The sequence below is a fragment of the Sarcophilus harrisii genome, chromosome 3 (assembly GCF_902635505.1).
Source record: "Sarcophilus harrisii chromosome 3, mSarHar1.11, whole genome shotgun sequence".
Classification (NCBI taxonomy): domain Eukaryota; kingdom Metazoa; phylum Chordata; class Mammalia; order Dasyuromorphia; family Dasyuridae; genus Sarcophilus; species Sarcophilus harrisii.
Window position 1 is genome coordinate 450607664 of NC_045428.1, and position 19294 is coordinate 450626957.

A 19294-nucleotide genomic window follows, 5' to 3' on the forward strand; every position below is an offset into this window, starting at 1 on the left:
TAGTCACTCCTTAGCACATATGGATTTGGACCAGATTTTTCAAGTCTATACTTATATTTGTCTGTGACCCAACCTTTCCCATTCCAGTGTGGAAACAGGAAGAGTCTAGTGAGAATAGAGTCCAGGAAAATTATATCTATAAGATTATTTTGCTAATCACTCTGTTGTGGCCTGATGGTGCTTGTGACCTTAACAACTTAAGTGGCTGTGCTCGTTTCCTTTAAGGGTTTTAAATATCATGAAAGGAAATCTGCATTTCTTCTAGATGCACAACTCCCAATGCTTTAAAGATGGACAGACTAGGCTCACTGTGGAGCCCAGTAGGTACAATAAGCTTAGGCCCCCTCTCCCCACAAAGGCTTACTCCCTCAACAGTGCACTGCTGTAGCTGCCAGTCTGTAGGCGGTGCATGGAATTGAATTGGGTTTTAGAGTGCGCAGATTTTTCATTAATGAAAACATGCGATTCAGCAAAAAGAAGGAAGAAGAAAGGTTATGCTACAGACAGGTGTTAGAGAGAACCATCTGCTTGTTAATAACTTGCCCACAGATTTTCATGCAGCAGGACAGGGACACATTTATTAGGTGATGCTGTGGCCTGCTCCATCCTGCTATCATTTTTGTAGAAATATTATTACTTGCCCAACATGCTGCAATTTTTAATTTACTTTAAAAAACAACCTTGCTTTTCCCGGATCATGTCCCTAATATGCTTATCCTTCCTTCCTTCCTCCTTCTCCTCCACTTCCAGTTTTCTGATATTATTTTCCTCAGTCATACCTCCTGAGCCTCATCAGATAAATCAGATTGTCAAATTGATTTGATTTAGATGTGAACATCATAGGAGACAAAAGTATCCTCACACAAATACAATTCAAACTATATAAATTGGTAATAGTTGGCTTATACTTCCCCACCTCCTTATAAAGTATTCCTAATCCCCAGCACCTAAAAACCTATTAATTTCCAATCCATTCTTTAAAGTCCATCTCAAGTCTTTATTTCTCTTGGAAGTTTTCCTTGTCATTCCCAGTCCCATTCCCAGAAGATAAGCTCTGTCCTTCCATAAATTTCATTTATACACTTTGCTTACCCATCTCTTATGTATTCATCACAGATTATTTTGTACTAGAGTTATTTCTTTACATGTCATATCTTGTTACTAGAATTTATGGGGAAAAGAACTAAATCTTATCTAAAGTTTTCTTTCTCCCTGAATGACTACCACACTGATCTCCAGTGCACAGAATACTAGATTTGAAGAAAAAGACCAGGATTCAAATCCTGACTTTGTTATTTATGCTTGTGTAACCTTAGATGAGTCATACTCTGGGTTTTCTTTTCCTTTTTTTATAAAATGTAGCTGTTATTTGGATTGCTGTGCTATCTTCTAGGTCTAACTTGCAGATTTCTATGATTCAAAATAAAGCACTTGATAAAGGTTGTAGAATTGATACTTATAAATCAATGCAATTTCCATTACAACTTTGAAACTATGTGACTCAGGTCATGTAACAACCTTTGTTTGCCTCAATTTCCTTATCTGTAAAACAGGAGAAACAATAGCACCTACTTTCTATGGTTGTAAGAATAAAATGAAATATAATATTTGCAAAATGCTTTGCAAATTGTAAAGCTCTATATAAATATCAGCTGTTGTTTTTTTTTCCCTTACAACATATCCTAAGGAATTTTGATCTTTTGGAAATTTGCTGTAGAATGTCACATTTTTCTTAAAACAAATGAGTCATGAAAGGCTTACACTCAGAAATTTTTTTCCTAATATAGATAAATGTGTTCTTAGGAAGTTGTAATGGGATTTTATAAAGAAATCAGAAAAAAGCCATGTGATGTGATAGAATGGATAGAAGACATATCTTGAATTCAGATCTTCCAATTCCTAATTGGAGCCCTGTCATTTATCAGTGCTATAAAAGGAAACAAGTTACATTGATCTGAGCCCCCAGTTTCTCATCTCTCTAATAAAGGAACAATAATAATGATTGCATCACTTTCCCATAAAGAGAAATTGCAATGGTCAAATGAGATGGTGCGTTTGAAAATGCTTTATACAACTTCCACTCTTCATTCTCATTGTTCTGTTGAATGTCTAGCCCCCTAGTGGTGCTGGCAAATAGACAGCCTTTATTATTAGTTCTGCTTATGAAAGGATCCTGAGATGTGTTATAAATAACATTATTGTTGGTGGAGTTTCCAATCAGATGCTGTCTCTAGATTTGGCTGGTTTAACTTTCTTAATCCTTCTTAAGATATGGTGAAATAATAATATATTCATTCTTGATCAACTCAATATCCCATTTCATACCAATCCATCCTTCCAACTGCTTTCTCTCTCCATACCCTCCCTTCCTAGCCCTGTAATATCTATGTCACATCATTCATGACTAAGAAGCCCGGTGAGATGTGAGATTTGGGATATTTAGCAGCTTTTAAGAAACCCATTTTTCCTTAGCCTCCTAAATCTTACTTTGAACTGTAGAATTAATTCTGCCATGTTTCCAGGGCAAGCACGTGCAGAATTACAAAGTGCTGTGGCACAGAGCCTGAGGTAGCAGAGGATTTGTGATTTAGACTAACCCTTCCTATGTCCCTGCATTTCTTGGTCAGACCTCATAGAATTGCAGAATTTTAGATCTCGAAGAGACTTTAGTGTCCCTAGGTTGACAGGATTTAACATTTTAGACTTTAGAGACTCTCTCAGAACTCTTCATCCTTTTAAATATGAGGAATGTGATGAAACAGAGTCTGAATGACCTGCTTAATGTCACACAGGTAGTGATATTAATAATTTTTCACATCTATAGAGTGTTTTAAGATTTACAAAGTGTAATACATAGTGTGTCTCATGGAATCTTCACCAAAAATCCTATAAAGTAATTATGTTATTATCACCATTTACCTGTTTCCTTGCCTTCCTGGAGTCACACTGCTTGGATGTGTCAGAGGTTGGATTTGAACTCAGATACTCTTTCCACTATCCAACATTTTTGCTGTCTTCCCCCCCAAATATAGGACTTGTCCAAGGTCACATAGTCGGTATGAATTAGAGTAGTATGGGAGTAGAATAAAAGTATTTGTATCTCAAATTTAGATACTGGTTAACACTAAGAGACAGAGCAGTAGCCAAAGTGAATTCTTGTGCTGAAGTAAGGGAAAACATTTAATATGTGCCTATAAAACAACAAGATGGAGCCCCATGAGGCAAACAAGCACTCAGCCTCATTCCTTTAAAGGCATGCCTCCTATTTATAAATTGCTAGTTAGCAACATTTCAGTGTGCTCAGTAATCTCCTTCTTTGCTTAGGGTCATATCAATAAATATTTGTACTTCTCCCACTGTGTGTACTGTATTATTGAAAAACATATTGTAAAATTCATAATTACATGCTGCATCCCCAAAAGGGAGCTTCTTGAGGGCAGAAACTACACCTGCTTTTCTCTGTATTCCCAGGGCTCAGCACAGTATCTGGTATATAATAGGGGCCTAATAAATGCATTTTATGAGATGACTGACATTTTATGAGAAGTAAAAAATCCATATCTGAAGTCCTGAACAATAGTTCCAAAACATAGTTAACATCATGAGGAATCATGTGGAATTCCTTTTGACAACTAGGTACAATTCTTGCCAGCTTGAATGCTTTTCAAAGAAGCATAACAATGTCAAGTTTTGAGAAAATGAAACTACAACTCCTCAAAAGGATGGGACTATGTTTTTTCTTGTATTAAACAAATTCTATTTTTTAAAATAGAATCATAGTTGTAGAGCTAGAGGAAGCTTCAAAGGTTAACTAATTCCACTATCTTAGAAGAAACTGAGGTACAGAAACTGAGTTTGGAGATAGCATCAGGAGCAGTGTTAAAATATAGGTCCTCTAAAACTAGTTTGTATTTTTGCAATATATTTTCAAAGTTCAAAATATTGCTTTTAGAGTCACCAGACCCACCAACTCAGACCAGACTAGAAACACTCTTTCCTCAATGGTTCAGCAAGTTTTTATGAAAGGCTACAATCTACTAGGCATTGAGCTAAATGCTGAGGATATTTTTTAAAAATGGAAACTGGGAGGTAATTTTAATGGGGTCGAGAGTATTTTCTGGGGTAGGGACTGGAGAAAGGTTTAATGGAACATGGTGCCTGAACTATGTCTCTAACAAAGCCTGAGATTGTTCAAGTCAGACATTGGCAGGAGAGCATTCTGGGCTTTTCCTGGAATATCCAGAATAAGGGCTATAGAAAAGGGAGATGGAGTATCTTCCTACAGAAAGAAAACAAATAGAGTTAAAATGTAGGCTGCATAGAGGGGTCTATAGAGGAAGCTAGGAAGTGGCCCAATTTTTAAGAGGTTTAGACACAAAAGTGAAGTTTCTACTTGATTTTTAAAGCATAAACTGGGTAATGAGTGTTTTGTATCTGAGCTCAGCCAAGAAGATATAAGAAAACCTTCCATCAGGAGGGATCATTTAAGGAATCAATGTCCATTCAGTTAGAGCAGAAAACTGCAGTTCATAACTTGGGTCATTCTCTTTTTTGGGTGTCACACTACTTAGCTTTTTCTTTCTGCAGTTTTATCTGTCAGTCTTTTGATTTTATTGAAAACCAAGCATCTTCATTGAAAATAACATTGTGATTCACTTTGAGATTCCAATTCTTACTGTGGATTCTTCATGATTTGTCCAAGTCTGATTACCTATAACCACAGCTAGATGACAGAATAGTATGATAGCTGTGGAGTCAGGAAAATTTGAGTTCAAATCCAACCTCAGACATTTTCTAGCTTGTGACCCTGTACAAGCACTTAATCTTTGTGACTCAGTTTACTCAACTGTAAAATTCAGATGGCAAGCCAGATAGAGTATAGCACCTGAGTCAGGATGACTTCTTTCTGAGTTGAAATATGGCCTCAGACATTCACTGTTTGACACAAACCTTGTTTGCCACAGCTTCCACATCTGTAAAAGGAGCCAGAGAGAAAAAAAATAGCAAACCATTCCATTAGCCTTGTCAAGACAACCCCAAATGTAGTCACAAAGAATCAGGCACAACTGGAAAAAATGGGGATAATGAGAGCTCTCATCCCCCAGGTTATTATGAAGAACAAATGAAATGATATTTGTTAAGTGCCTAGTACACCTAGTAGGTACTTAATAAATGCTTATTTCTTTCCCCCACCTCACTTTCCATGTACTTAAATTTCAGTCTTACTGAGAATTTTCATTTGTGTCCCCAAATTCAGTCCCTGAGGGAAAGGCTGTGTGATTTTCCTTGATATTCCCTTACTTATCCAGGTGCCTTCATATCCCTTCATTTTTTTCTATCCGTAAAAATTGGCATAGTCTTATTCCCCTCCCCCTTCCTCACCTCTCTCTGTCACTGCATAGCAATGGACTGCTTATATATCTCTCTACCTCTCATTATGTTCTCAGAAGAACATGCTAATATGCCTAAGTAAAATGTATATTATTAAAAGCAACTCATGGTCCCTGAAAAATATTCCTTACTTAGGCAAGGAACAAAGTGGAGCTTCTTTCTCACTTTACCTTGATGAGTTGATATTGCTACTTGTATAGCTTTCTATTTAGAAACAACTCTGTTTATATAACCCCCATTTTCTGTATTTTTATTCTCTCATTTTTTATTATTAAGGACACTTGCCTTGGAAGGAAAAAAAAAAAAAGCTGGTTTTTTTTCCAAGTGTTCATTTCTTCCTGCTGCCTATTCCCCACCTGAGTATATCACATTTGATTGTTATGCCACAGACTTTTTTTTCTGCTCAGCTTTATCCAGCACTATATAGTATCAATCTGTTTGCCCATCTATCTTTCTTCCTCTCTTTATACACACACATGAACTCATAAATGTCTCCAGTGGAAATGTATATGTGGTAATGCTTTAAAAGGTAGCTAATGTCTCTCTGAAAAGTCTGAACAATGTTCCCTTTTATGCATTTGGTAATACGGGAAATAATACTTAGCATTTCCATAGTACTTTACATTTTCAAACTAATTAATCCCCATAGCTCCCTTGTGGGCCATGGAACTATTATTAACCCCATTTTAAAGATGAGGAGACTGAGACAAAGTGAGGTTAAGCTATGTGCCTAAGGCCATGTGGAGCACTGGCAGCAGCAGCAGGGATTAAAATTCAGACTTGCAAGCTCCCCATCCTGTGATTAGACCATCAGACCATGCCGCCATGTATCAAACCTCTTTTTAGTACATGTGGAATATGGTGCTTAATATCTCGAAAGGAAATTGATAGAAAGGTCAAACATAAAAGGTACAAAGGGGAGCTCCTTCCTTACTATGCGAGTAATGAGGCAGATTTTTCACAGTTTGATTTAAGAACCACTCAGTCTGTGAAATACCTCTTTAATTTTGGTTTGTCTTTCTGTGTTCTTTTTTCTTGGAGATTCATAGTATCTGCCTGGTTCTAGGAGCTGCCTCTCACCCCACACTAGGTTCTTCTTCTCCCACTGTTTACTCCCTGATTCCCAAAATGCATCCTCTGGAGCTGCTGAGGAAATGATTATGGCATCACAGACGGAAGATTATATAACCTCAGATCAGGGATAACTAGCAGAAGGGGATAGATTCCTACTGAATAACAAGCTTGCTTTGTGCAAATCTGAATAGGAGAAAAGAAGGAATAGAGGAGGAAAAAATGCAAGCAATCTCTGATCTGAAAGGAAATTAGTTTTAAATAGGTTGTTTTTCATAAGGTTTCTGATAGAGATCGTGGAGAAAGCATGGAGATAATTGCCTTCACTTCATAAACTTATAAAAATAATTTTTCTATGTACATAGTATTAATGTGAATGTTTAGTGATCAACACTTTGTAAAATGAGAATGTTGGATGAGATTGTGGTTTTGAGGAGACTCATTTTTTGGTTTTCAGCATGTAATTTAGCAAAAAATTTCTGTTCAACAATGTCTTATTTGAGGGCATGTTGCTCAACAAGTACTCAAAATCATCAAATACTATATTTAAGACATGACCCTGGGAATACAATATCAGAGATGTGACATGTGCACAAATAATAGGAACATTGGGACATAGGAACATTGATTTATAGATGGAAGGAATCTTAAAGCCAATCTAATCCAATTTCTCATTTTACAAATGAAGAAACTGAGACCTAGATGTGCTAAATTAGTAGCAGAATTGAGATTTTAACAAATCTTTATTCTTTCTCTTGTGCCATATTGTTTTGCATATAAATTAGAATTTGAATACTACAAAGGAAAAGTACAAACAAAACATTATTACAAAAATTAAAAAGGGAGAGAGAACTTCCACCTAGCAGATTCAGAGAAGACTTCCCTCTTGAAGGATACCAGTCTCTAATTGTAGACCTAATGTGTAGTAAATACATATGTTTTCTTCTAGGAATATGTGTATGGGTCAGTGAGTCTTGGAGAATCTTCTGAGACTTGTCAAACCTGGTAATTGCTACCCAATTCACTTAAGTACTAAAGACACTATCAGAAGGAGCCTAGAACTAAGGACTATGATATCCTGGGCAAAAAACTGAAAACCTTAGAAACATGGTATTGTTTTAATCCTACTACAAATTAAAGGCAGGGATTTCAGAAGAAAAATAAATATGGTGAAAAAGTAAAAAATCTGGCTAAGAAAATGGTGTCTGAGATTGGGATTTATATTGCTAGATGATAGCTTGATACAGAAATTATGGGCTTTAGGCCAAGTATGGAGTATATTTAATGAGAGCCAGGAAAATCTTTATTTGTCTAGAGACCTGTGAATCTACTCAAGAGTGTTTTAAACTGAAAATTGAAGGCATGGGAGAAAAGTCTTCAAATACAATTACGAAACAAGATACCACAAAAGAAAGAGACTGTGACATGAGGAAATATCCATAGACATCAATAGTAATTCTCAGGAAACAATATCCAAGAAGCCTGACAGTAATAAAAATTCATAGCTTAAGAGGGCTTTATCTAAAAGCACTTAACATGTATAACCAAGTGAACTGGAGATCTTAATGGTAGGAAGTAAATTTGAAATTATTTTGTATTATTTTTCCAGAAACTTAGAAGGGTAAGGATATATGAATTTAAAAAGGGTATGGAGTATTGCTTTCCAAATATATTCTGTATGAGGGTCAATGATATAGCATTGATTTTTAAGATTTTTTGCTTATGTGAGCATCTCCCAACTGAAAATAAACACTACTCCATGGAGAGCACTTAGGTAAGAATCAGAAGTAGAAGAAAAACAAAAACAATAGCAATATGATGGTGCAAAGAAAAGATGATGACTTCAAGAGAGAGATCACATTTGTGAGATCACAAACATGGTATGAAGACCATGATAGTAATGGATGATTTCAATAGTAATGGCATCTTTTTCAGCTGAAAAGAAATATTTTAAAAGAAATTTTATTCCACAGAAAGCAGAGGAATCACCAATTAGAACTGTGATTATGGGCTTGATATTCAAAAACATTTTGGGCACCATATGCTGAAGTTAAAGGCAGCCCGATGGCTCAATGGATAGGTGCTAAGTCAGGAAGACCTGAATTCAAATCCAATCTGATACTTACTAGCTGTGTGATCCTGGACAAATCATTACTTCTGTTTGCTAAAATCTACTAGAGAAGGAAAAGGCAAATCACTCCAATATCTTTGCCAAGAAAATCCCATGGATGGTACGGGTCACAGAAATATGAAGAGTCAAATACAACTAAACTACAGTATGCTGAAATGGAAATGATGACAGTATTGGTAAGATTATACTCTCTACCTTAATGTCTATAATGCATATGAAAGAGGCAGACGGACCTGATGTAATGTCAACCTTAAATTTTAGGAAAATAGATTTCAGAAAAGGAATGTTTTTGCATGGCCTAGAATTCTAGAGAGCCACTTGTTCTAAAATAGATAAAAATACATACATAATACATATATACATATACATATAATATTATTATAGTAATAAAGTTGAGATGTCCAGAAGTGCTAGTGAGGACACATAATAAACTCATTTGCCAACTTAATCACATGTTCTTGCTTCTATCTTCTGTAAAATATCCTTTTAAAACCTGAGAATGAGTACAATACAGGTCCTTGGTCCTTTAAGAATAGTGTCAGGAACACTAATGGTTAGTCCAACCTGAAATAAATGGTGAATGCCAAGAGAAAGAAAAATTACTTTTTTAATTTAGCTACATTGGCAACAAAAGGAACCATCAAGAAACACTAAGATTGTTTTTCAGGGTTTATAGAATAAAGATGATTTGTATTAGAAAGAAGGAAATGGTACTCCTCTTTTTTCTTTTTCTTTTCTTCATCTCGTATTTTGTTTTACTAATTAAGAAAATTTTTAGAATGGGAATGATAAAACAAAATACCTTAAAGGTGGATTGAAACTAAAGATCAGGGATATGTCAGAGGAGCAATACCCAGTTGTTCATAAAATGAGATCATGTCATAAGATCTGCATGAGCTACATTACAGAATATAGGACAAATATTGTCTTGTGACCAGTGAACTCTTGGACCAGTTCCTTGAAAAATAAGTGTTTCTTAAAAAATGACTATTTAGTGATTCCCAGGCTCTATATAAGTCATCAGTGGGATGTGGTAGCCAGAAAAGCTCATGTGATCTTAGGTTGCATTCATCAGAAGCATTGTATTTAGAATGAAGGAAGTGATTCTCCTGCCGTCCTCCATCCCAGTCTTTGCAGCATCACTGGAGGAAGGGAAATGTCCTCATTTTTAAATAGGGCAAGAAAGTAGGAACTTTAAATTAGAGGTTGGTGAGATTAATTTGATTCTTGGGGGGTTAATATAATACTAAAGTAGTAATCAATTTACTGTTATTATTACTATTAATATTATTGCTGATTTATTAGTATTTAGAAAGTGAAGTAATAAACATTCAAAATGAAGTATGTTAGGTAGCTGTGGAAAACTGTAAATTTTAGAGAAGGTGCCCATCTGTACTGGCAGAGAGCATTTCCTTCTTGAGGAATTTCCTGTGCCAAGATATTCCATTCGATATTCTCTACCCTCCTTAATTTTCTCTACATTCCTGACAAATAATAATTAGAGAAAATTTTTTGTTTCATGCTCTAGGACTGGAGCAGGTGAATGTTGCATTGGTTATCAAATTAGTTGAGAGAATAGAGTTCACAAGCCATAGGTTAGTGAACTTTTCTTTGGTTCCTGGAAAAATTATGAAATGTTAAATTAAAGATTTGGTAACTCATTAAATTTACAGATGCCATAAAGCTGGACAAATTAGCTAACATGTCTGATGACAGTTCAGATCTAAAAAAAGACTTCTAGAACAAAGGGTCAAATCTTTGAAAATGAAATTAATTTGGGATAGATGTAAAATCTTACTTTGTAAAATAATCTCCAAAAATAAATAATGAAAAAGGCATGACTAGATAGTTTTCTTTAAAAAAAAAAAAAAAAAAAAAAAAAGATCTGGAGACTTTTGTAGTCCTAACAGTTAATATGAGACAACAGTTTGACGTGGTCCAGTAGGAAATAACTTTCCTTAAACTGCATAATTTAGAAACACTTTGTCTAGATTAAGAATCGGTCATTATCCTACAGCACACTGTCTTAGTCAGACCTGGAGTATTGTGTTCATTCCTGAATGCCTCGTTTTGATAGGGTCACTAAGAAAATAGAACAATCTAAGGAAGGACAGGTTCTGGAGGGTTATCAAAAATGGTGAGAAGCCTGAATATATTATCTCATTCAGAGACTAGTTGAAAGATTTTTATCCTGGAGTAGATAAAAATATATAGGGAATATAATTGTTATTTCTTTATGTATTTTATGGGCCACCATATGGAAGAGAATTAAGATTATTTTGCTTGGCCCCAGGAACAAAACGAAGAACAATTGACAAAAGAAGTAAAGAGATAGTTTTCAATTATATGTCAAGAAGCATTTCTCCAAAATTGAAGTTGTCCAGAAGTAGAATGGAATGACTCAAGATGAAATAAGTTCTCCATCACTAGAGGTCTTCATTCAGAGGAGAAAAAGTTTGCTGGATATGATGTAGAGGAGATTTGAAAACATATTTGTCAACTCTAACCCTGATATTGTAATTCTATAATTTTGGGTTTAAGATAAGGATTTCTGCACTTGGGCACTAAGAAGAGCTTATCCTATGTATGAAAAATGATGTAGGCAACAGTTTAAAGGGAGATGGTAAGAAAAAATTGGACACAGTGAGTCAGCCAGTTCATCTGTAATATAGAAAACATGAAGAAAAATAGCACGAAATAAAGCTAATATCCAGGTTTACAGTGTATAGACAGAACAAAGTAAAGCTGAGTCATATTTAACACACTACCATGACTGAAGTATGTTATGGGAGGCAGACCCTTGATTGAAAAAAAAACACTTTTAATGATGTGTCATGTCATTTACCCTGCAAGAATTGGACTATGACTCTGTACCACACCGAGCAATCCAAGACAAATCCCTTAGCTTTGGACCTCTATTTTATGAGACATTCTTGGCCCTCTGGGAGTTAAAAAAAAAATCTCCCTTTCTTGACCTCAGCACAGCATTGCCATTGCCATTGAGATCACAACTTAAACTTAAAAGTCATCTTTTCTTTGCACTGCTCCCATTCCAGCTAAGCAAACTTTCTTTCTTACTGCTTGTTGATTTCTTCTCACAGCCAGAACCCTAGTCACCTCCATAGAAGATGAAACCCTAATGTTCTAAAAATAAAATTAGAGTAAGGTGGTAGAGAACCTCGAATTCTAGATGAATACCCTTTGATGGAGTACTATTATTACTAGGCCTATTTCCCAAAGCAATTAAACAAAAAAAGACAAAGGACAAAAAATAATTATTTTTGTGGTCTTATACTTAGAAATTAAAAAATAATAATTATTTTTGTGGTCTAAGACTTAGAAATTAAACTGATTCCCATCATTTTGAGAATAGCTAAATAAATCATGATACATGATTGTGATGGACTGCTATTGTATTATAAGAAATGATGAGTATGATGCTTTTGGAAAAATCTTGAAAGAATTACATGAACTAATGCAAAATGAAATGAGCAGAAACAGAAGAACATTTTGTCAAATAATAGCAATGATTTAGCTATTCTCAGCAATACAGTAATCTAAGACAATATCCTCCTCCAGAGGTGGTGGTGGGGAATAATAGAATAGGATTACAGATCAAAACATGCTTTTAAAAAATAATTCATTATTTTTCTTGGGGTTTTCTTTCACAATGTGACTAAGAGGGGATTACATTTTGCATCACTATATGTATAAAACTTAAATCAAATTACTTGCCTTCTCAATGAGGGGGAGAAGGGTAGGAGAGAAAAGGAGAGAATTTAAAACTTAATTTAAAAAAATGTTTTTACATGTAATTGAAAAACTAAATTAAAAAAAAAAAAGAATGTAAGGTTTCATGAGAGACTTTGAAAATATTTAATAATTACCCAAAGCACCTGACACAGTTAGTGGTACAATAGATAGAGTGCTAAATTTGGAGTCACAAAGACTGAATTCTCCTGCAGATCTTGACTAGTTGTATGATCCTGGGCAAATCAATTAACTTTTATTCAACTTCAGCATCCTTGTTTGAAAATGGGGATGATAATAACATCTACTCACAAGTTTATACAAGTGAGATATTGATAAAGCATGTTGCAAATCAATGTAAATGTGCTACATAAATGTATGTATAATACATAAATGTATTATTATCAGTTTCATCATTGTTACTATCATTTTGAGTACTTACTTAAAAAGTAAATGATAAAAAAAAGTAAGTGATAAATCAGTTAATCTTTCTTTTTGGACTTTTTGGAGTCTATCATTTCATTTCATGAAAAAACTTGGCTTCAAACCAGAAAATGTGGGCATGCTAAAGGGAAGGCACTAGCATTAAGAAAAGTCTTCTTGAAATGATTCTTGAAGGAATCCAGAGAAGCTAAGAGGCAGAGATGAAGAGGGAATTTTAGACATGAGGGACAGCCGGTTAATATACTTGGTGCTTGGAAGTTAGAAAGGAGAAGAAAAGGGAAAGAAATAAGCACTTATATATAGCATCTTCTATGTGCCAGGCATTGTGGTAAGTGTTTCGTGTCTGGGACAGCCATCTAAAAGGATATAGGGACATTTTTATAGCTTTAAGAAGCAGAGTCTCTCCAGGGAACTCAGAACACTGACATCTTCCACTCCCTATTTCTTTATCACTTCCTGTCTCCTACCTAGAAGTCTACAGGGATCCAATCTCCCTCTGTTCCTACTTGCTGTGAATCTTCTTTGTAGCACACATCACTACCCCGGGCCACTAGATTTATACTCAACCAAGTACTTTGGACAGCCTAATTTCCTGCCTCCCTTAGCAGGTCTCTCCCCACCATTGATATATTATTTAGCATCATTCCTCAATAGTTTTCATACTTTGATTTCCTTCTCTCCCTGTCACAGTGTTACTGAATTCCCATATATTGACAAAGAAACCCAGTTGTTTGCTCTTCCTCACTATATATTAGAAAAAAAATTTAAAAATAGGAAAATAGCTTCCCATTTTATTCATTACTATTACTATGTACCTCTTAAGAGTTTGAGTCACTCTTGTCTGCTTCAGTTTCCTTACCTATAAAATGGGGCTAATAATAGCCCATATCTCACAATGTTGATGTCAAGATCAGGTGAGATAATATTTGTCAAACTCTTTGCATACCTTCAAACTATATAAATTCTACCATTACTATCTTTGTCATTATTATTCTTTACATTTCACAGTTCCAAAATGCTCTCATTTTAGATGAGGCAATAATAAAAGATACTCTATTGGAAGTACCATGGAGACATAGTTTAGGAACAGTTTATATGATTTTATATTCCTAAAGAATCAATTTAGCACCATACTGTATCCCATTTGTAACTTAATTTCTAAAAGAGAACATAATGAAAAGGATACCTGTAATGTTACCTGTTTCTCATGTTGATGAGTACAATAAAGTGACTCCCCAGAATTGATTTGATTATACAATACTAATGGATTAAAAGGACATACTCATTCAACAAATCTTAGGGTATCGTAAGATAAATGGTAAAGTAGACTCAACTTTAGTCATCATAAAGAGAACTCTGTTCTTCCATCCTGGTTACTTTGAAGATCATCTTGGGGAAATTAAACTGATTGCATTTTTTAAAGCTAGACCTATAGAGTTTCTATATGTGTGACATAGAGATTAATGAAGAGTTAAGTTTTCAAAGAATCTCAGTTTGAAAGACTCTTGTAGTCACCCTCCAACCTCTGTCCAAACATGAACCCCTGACAAATCATCATCTAAATTCCCTTTGACTGCCACTAGCAATTGAAAAACCAGTTTTTACTGAGGCAGATTATTTCACTTTTGCTTAACCTAGAATGTTTATCATAATTGGAGTCAAATCTTAACACTCTACATATTCTACCCATTGCAATTAATAAGGCCTTCTGAGTTCAAGCAAAACCAGGTAAATCCTCCTCTGTGGCCTTTTTTTTTGGAATGCTGTTTGTGGCAGCCACAATAGATACCCCTCCATGCACGTGAATATAAATACGTACGTATATATACACATATATTTGTATTTATGTATGAATAAATCTATATTCTCAGGTAAAAGAAGAGCAGCCTAATGAAAAGAGAATAGAGAGCTGAGTTCTCCCATGGTGGTCAAACCAATGCTTGGTTGCTAGTTTTTCTTGTTTTTGGCTGCAAAGGCAGTAAAATCTGTGAATACCAGAACTAGGAAATGTAGGTGACAAGGGACTCTCAGTCTGAGGAAAGGGACAGAGACTGCCCTTGATGGGACGCACAGGCTAGGGAAAGAGCAATGCTTACTCACTTCAGCTTGCAGTGTTAACTACATTTTTCACAAGTCACCAGTGCACACTTTTCATTTTTGGATAGCTGGTTTCCCCTTAAGGACTAAGACAATCTCCCTTTGATATAACAGACTGTACTTCTATATTAATGTGTCAAGTTGCTGTGAAATTTACTGCCTCACTGGGCCCATTAGACTGCCGAGATTCAACTCCGTCTTCAGCTCGTCTCAGTCTATCAGAACTCGATCGTCTTTCTCAGAACAGCCTGTCCCCATGTGCCACTGTACCGAGGAAAAGCTCTTAATGGAATGAGAGCAAATGAATTCTTCAGGTCCTGGGAACTTGGTGGCAGAAGGATGTCCTCTCCCTGAAACCCTGGGTAAGACCCTTGAGTCCTAAAGCCTGCCAAGGGTATGTGTGCAGTAAAGGGATTTTTTTTAAATCTGGCTTTTCCAACCCATTGCAAAGAAACTGCTGCTAGCTTTATTACTACTTATCCAGCAACTATTAATCACCATCGTAACTGAGAATTATATCCAAATTCATCTAGGAATCCCCACTCCTGTGCCTTTAAAATTTTAACCTCAAGCAATTCAGCCTTATCCTCCTCACACATACAGAACAGACCAGACATCTCCAAGGACAGTGATATGTAGAATTTCATTTGTCCTATAAATGAACTATTCACATCTAGGAAATGCTTGATGTAAATTTCTTGATCTGAATTTTTAGAATATCCTTGTCAGATTGTGGGGAATTCTAGGGTCTTGATGGAATCGCCTGCCTCATGATTCCCTAGGAGACTAGGGGGAAGGGACACCTGCTATAATGCTAGTGGAAACCTTGATGATCAATGGTTGTATGTGCACAGGTTCTGAGAAAACAGTTGGCGTCATTATTCATTCTCCACCCAAAAGAAAGTATGGTCAAAGGTAGCTTGCGTTGTAGGTTTGTTGGTATCATTCCAGAAGGAAGAAGCTCCTTTTGTATTTTAATCTCAAAGAGAGATGTTGCATACATGTGTGGGTTGGGGTTTGGGTGGGGGGGTAGTGGAGTTCTGTAAATCTACCGAGAGACATCCATTAAACCTGGGCAATCTCTGCAGGGTGAGGAACAACTGTATCTTAGAAATCTCGCCTCTTCACAGCCATGCATCAATTGTTGTCGGTTCTTGAATATGATAATATTGCATATGATAATGCTCCCTAATGGTTGTTCCAGATAGTGTTAGTATATTATACAGCAGGATGTGACATTTGGTGCTGTTAGTAAGCTCATATGAACACTGTTGTTTTCTTTATTCAAAAATCATCTGGATTGTGGTGGCACAGAGATGGCAGAGCTTCTGGTACAATTTTATTTTTAACATTCTGAACTGTTGTAAGCCTAGTGAACTGCTTAATATATTAAATTCAACAAGGATGGCTTATACACCACTGAGCCTTTGAAACTGTCATACCTTAAAATTAATACAAGTTGTGGACAAAAGCTTTTTGTTATAAAGCTCACAAATGGAGAACCAGTTACCATTAAGACTTAAGAACGAACCAGGTGTTTTGTTTTGGGTTTTTCCCCCCATTTCTCCCTTGGAGATGGATACAGAACCTCCTGCTCTGTCTCCAGCAGAAATTATTGCTATTGTTTTCCTTGAGCCCCTCACTGAGCTTCTGGATTGGTTGCTGGCACCAGATTTGCTGCTTCTGGGTGATGACTTATAACAGCTTTGAATTAGATTGGTGAAATCCATAAGCCTGAGATCATCTAATTGCATTTGCAGAACCCACCTAGGTATCAAGATGGAAGCAGTGGGACCCAGGTGCACGTTTGTGTCTGCCTTTCATGGCAGAGAATGCAAACACCAGGATGTGCCTATGGATGTGCATGTGAGCACAATGCACCCGGCGCCGATGCCGGAACTGTTCTGCATGTATATAACCCATTTGTCGCGGTTCACACATTTCCAAGTGGATGCAGCTTAGATCCCGTGATTGACAATTTGGAACAACATGCTAACCCACTGCGCTAGTCTATCAACAAATAGCATTTTCTAGCCCACTGCCTCTCTTGATGGACTGTATAGAGGAATGGGGGCCATGTGAGTGAAAAGCCTGGAGAAGAGCTCCATAGAAGCTCCTGGGGACAGTGATAGATAGGTGTTCGGGCACCTTCCTATGGGCATGATGGAATGAAAAGACAAATCGATAGAGATTTCAGACCCTACTATAAACCCACCGTTGATTCCTTAATTATAAATTACAGTGAAACAGCTGGGAAAATGAGCCAGAGTTGCCACAGGTATAAAAAAAACAGAGCAAAGTAAAAGGCTTTTGCCAGGAGTTCAGAAAAAAGCCCAAGAACATCGACTAGATAAATCAAACCCCAGCAATATTGCTCACCATGTTACACGACCCATTAAGTGAGAGAAGCTTTAGCCTTCAACTCATGCTTTGTACTACAGTCTGCACTAACAATTTCTAGTGCATTCTTAGAACTTATCCTGGGTATTGTTAGTTCTATTATTGGCAGGGTTATTTTTATCACTAATGGTAATTTACCTTTATGTAGCATTTTACAGACACTACCTATTTTGTCCCTTACAGTAATCCTATATCATAATACTGATATTATCTCCATTTTATAAAAGTGAGGATAGAGCCCAGAGTGGCTAAATTAGTTCCTCCAGAGATGCCCAGCTAGTGTTATAGTATTTGAATCTAGCTCCTCCAGGCTTTAAGTTAAGTCTTCTAGCCTCTATTGAGGCAGCTAGGTGACCAAGTGGACCAAGTATCGAACCTGGGACTAGGAAGACAGACTTTCTGTACAACTCTGAGTAAGCCATTAAATTTTTCTTTGCTTCAGTTTTCTCCACTATGAACTGGGTATAAAATCTTCTATATCCTAGAGTTGTTTGAGGATCAAAGAACAATATTTAGAAACTACTTAGCCCAATGATTGGCACATAGTAAGTACTTAATAAATGCTTGTTTACTTCCTTCCTTCCTCTATCTCTTACACTTATAGCCATTGGGAAAGAGTTTGTGAGGTATGCTTTTGGTGTTTAAAGTTGTCCTCGTTACAATGTCATGAGACCTTCCCAAACCTCTTTGCAAGATGAGACAAAGTTAGGCAACAAGTACTTATTAAAATACTTATTATGTGCTGGATGAGGTGGTAAATGCTGGATACACAGATGCAAGCAAAAAAAAAAAAAAAAAGATAGTCCACGTTCTCAATGTACTTACATTCTAAGGAGGGGAAGCAATGAATAAAAGAAAATTGAAAATGAGAATGGGTAAGGTACCCAAGCTCTTTTTTTAGAGCATGATTGAAAAATCTGAATTTTCAGAAACATAACCAAGAGGGGAATGAATCATGGACTGCCTGAGTTCATCACCAAAATGGAAGTTCTGATTGTAACCTTCCAGTTAGAGAAGGGTTTACTTTCCTCTCCTGCCAAAGGATTGTTTCACAGTTGGAAGACTTCAGGAAAAGATGGGTGCCCTAGGATAGGAAGGCTGAGGGAAGTTCCAGGGTGAGAAGAAGACTGCTGAAAGATGATATTAAAGTCCAAAGAGTCAGAAGCAGATCCAGAAGGCAATCTCTCTGCTGTAAATACATAAAGTAAAGCAGGCACAAAAGCACCCTTTTAGAAAAGAACAAAATTACCAAGGCTTAATACACTGTTGTGCATGAAGCATGAAAATTAAAAAAAAAAAAGTCCCTGAGGAGAAAGAGTGCAAATGAATTCCTTCACATCAAATCACTCTGGGAACTCTGCTTTCTATGTGCCTGTCACACTTGTTAGAGCTACTTGGGAGGGGTTCAGAAGACATAATCATTCACAGCAATCAATTTACACTGTGCTTCTAAAAGGCAGTCTCCCCCTGTCAGTCAGGAAATACTGTTTACTGAATGCTTCCTGTTTGCAAAAGAGTTTTGTGAAGTTCTTGGAAAAAAATTGAAGAGAAAGTTCTCTGTAAGTACCTCATATTCCAAAATTGGTCCTAAGTACAAATACTTTGTACCCCAAGAAAACTTTTTAGCAAGCATGTGTGTATATGTGTGTATATGCATAAGGTACAGATTCATGATTTATATCAGAGATAAAACTGATTATAGAGATGAGGACTCTGCTCTATTATGGCCAATTTATAGATCATTATAATTTTGCCAACTCTTAAAGTTCTTCAATGTAGAAAGAACAAAGTTAAGTGCCTACTTGTGAAGAACACTTACTTAAAAATGGAAAGCTGCTTGTAAGGCTCTACTGTGAGTTCCCTTGTGCCCCAAGAAGAATCTCTCAATTCCACATCTATCTCTGCCTTCCTTATGGGAAACAGTACTACCTCATTCTACAAATGAAGGTGAAAGTGATAATGCCTTTGAGGAGACTCTTGCAATAGCAGGTGGAGAAGAGGTATCTGTAC

General features: G+C 36.2%; 1 protein-coding gene across 3 annotated transcripts in view; it reads left to right on the plus strand.

Annotated features, from left to right (window-relative positions):
* OPCML (opioid binding protein/cell adhesion molecule like) overlaps positions 1-19294 on the plus strand; it is a 1459533-nt gene that overhangs the window by 1245831 nt on the left and 194408 nt on the right. The gene's annotated exons all lie outside the window — the stretch shown is intronic.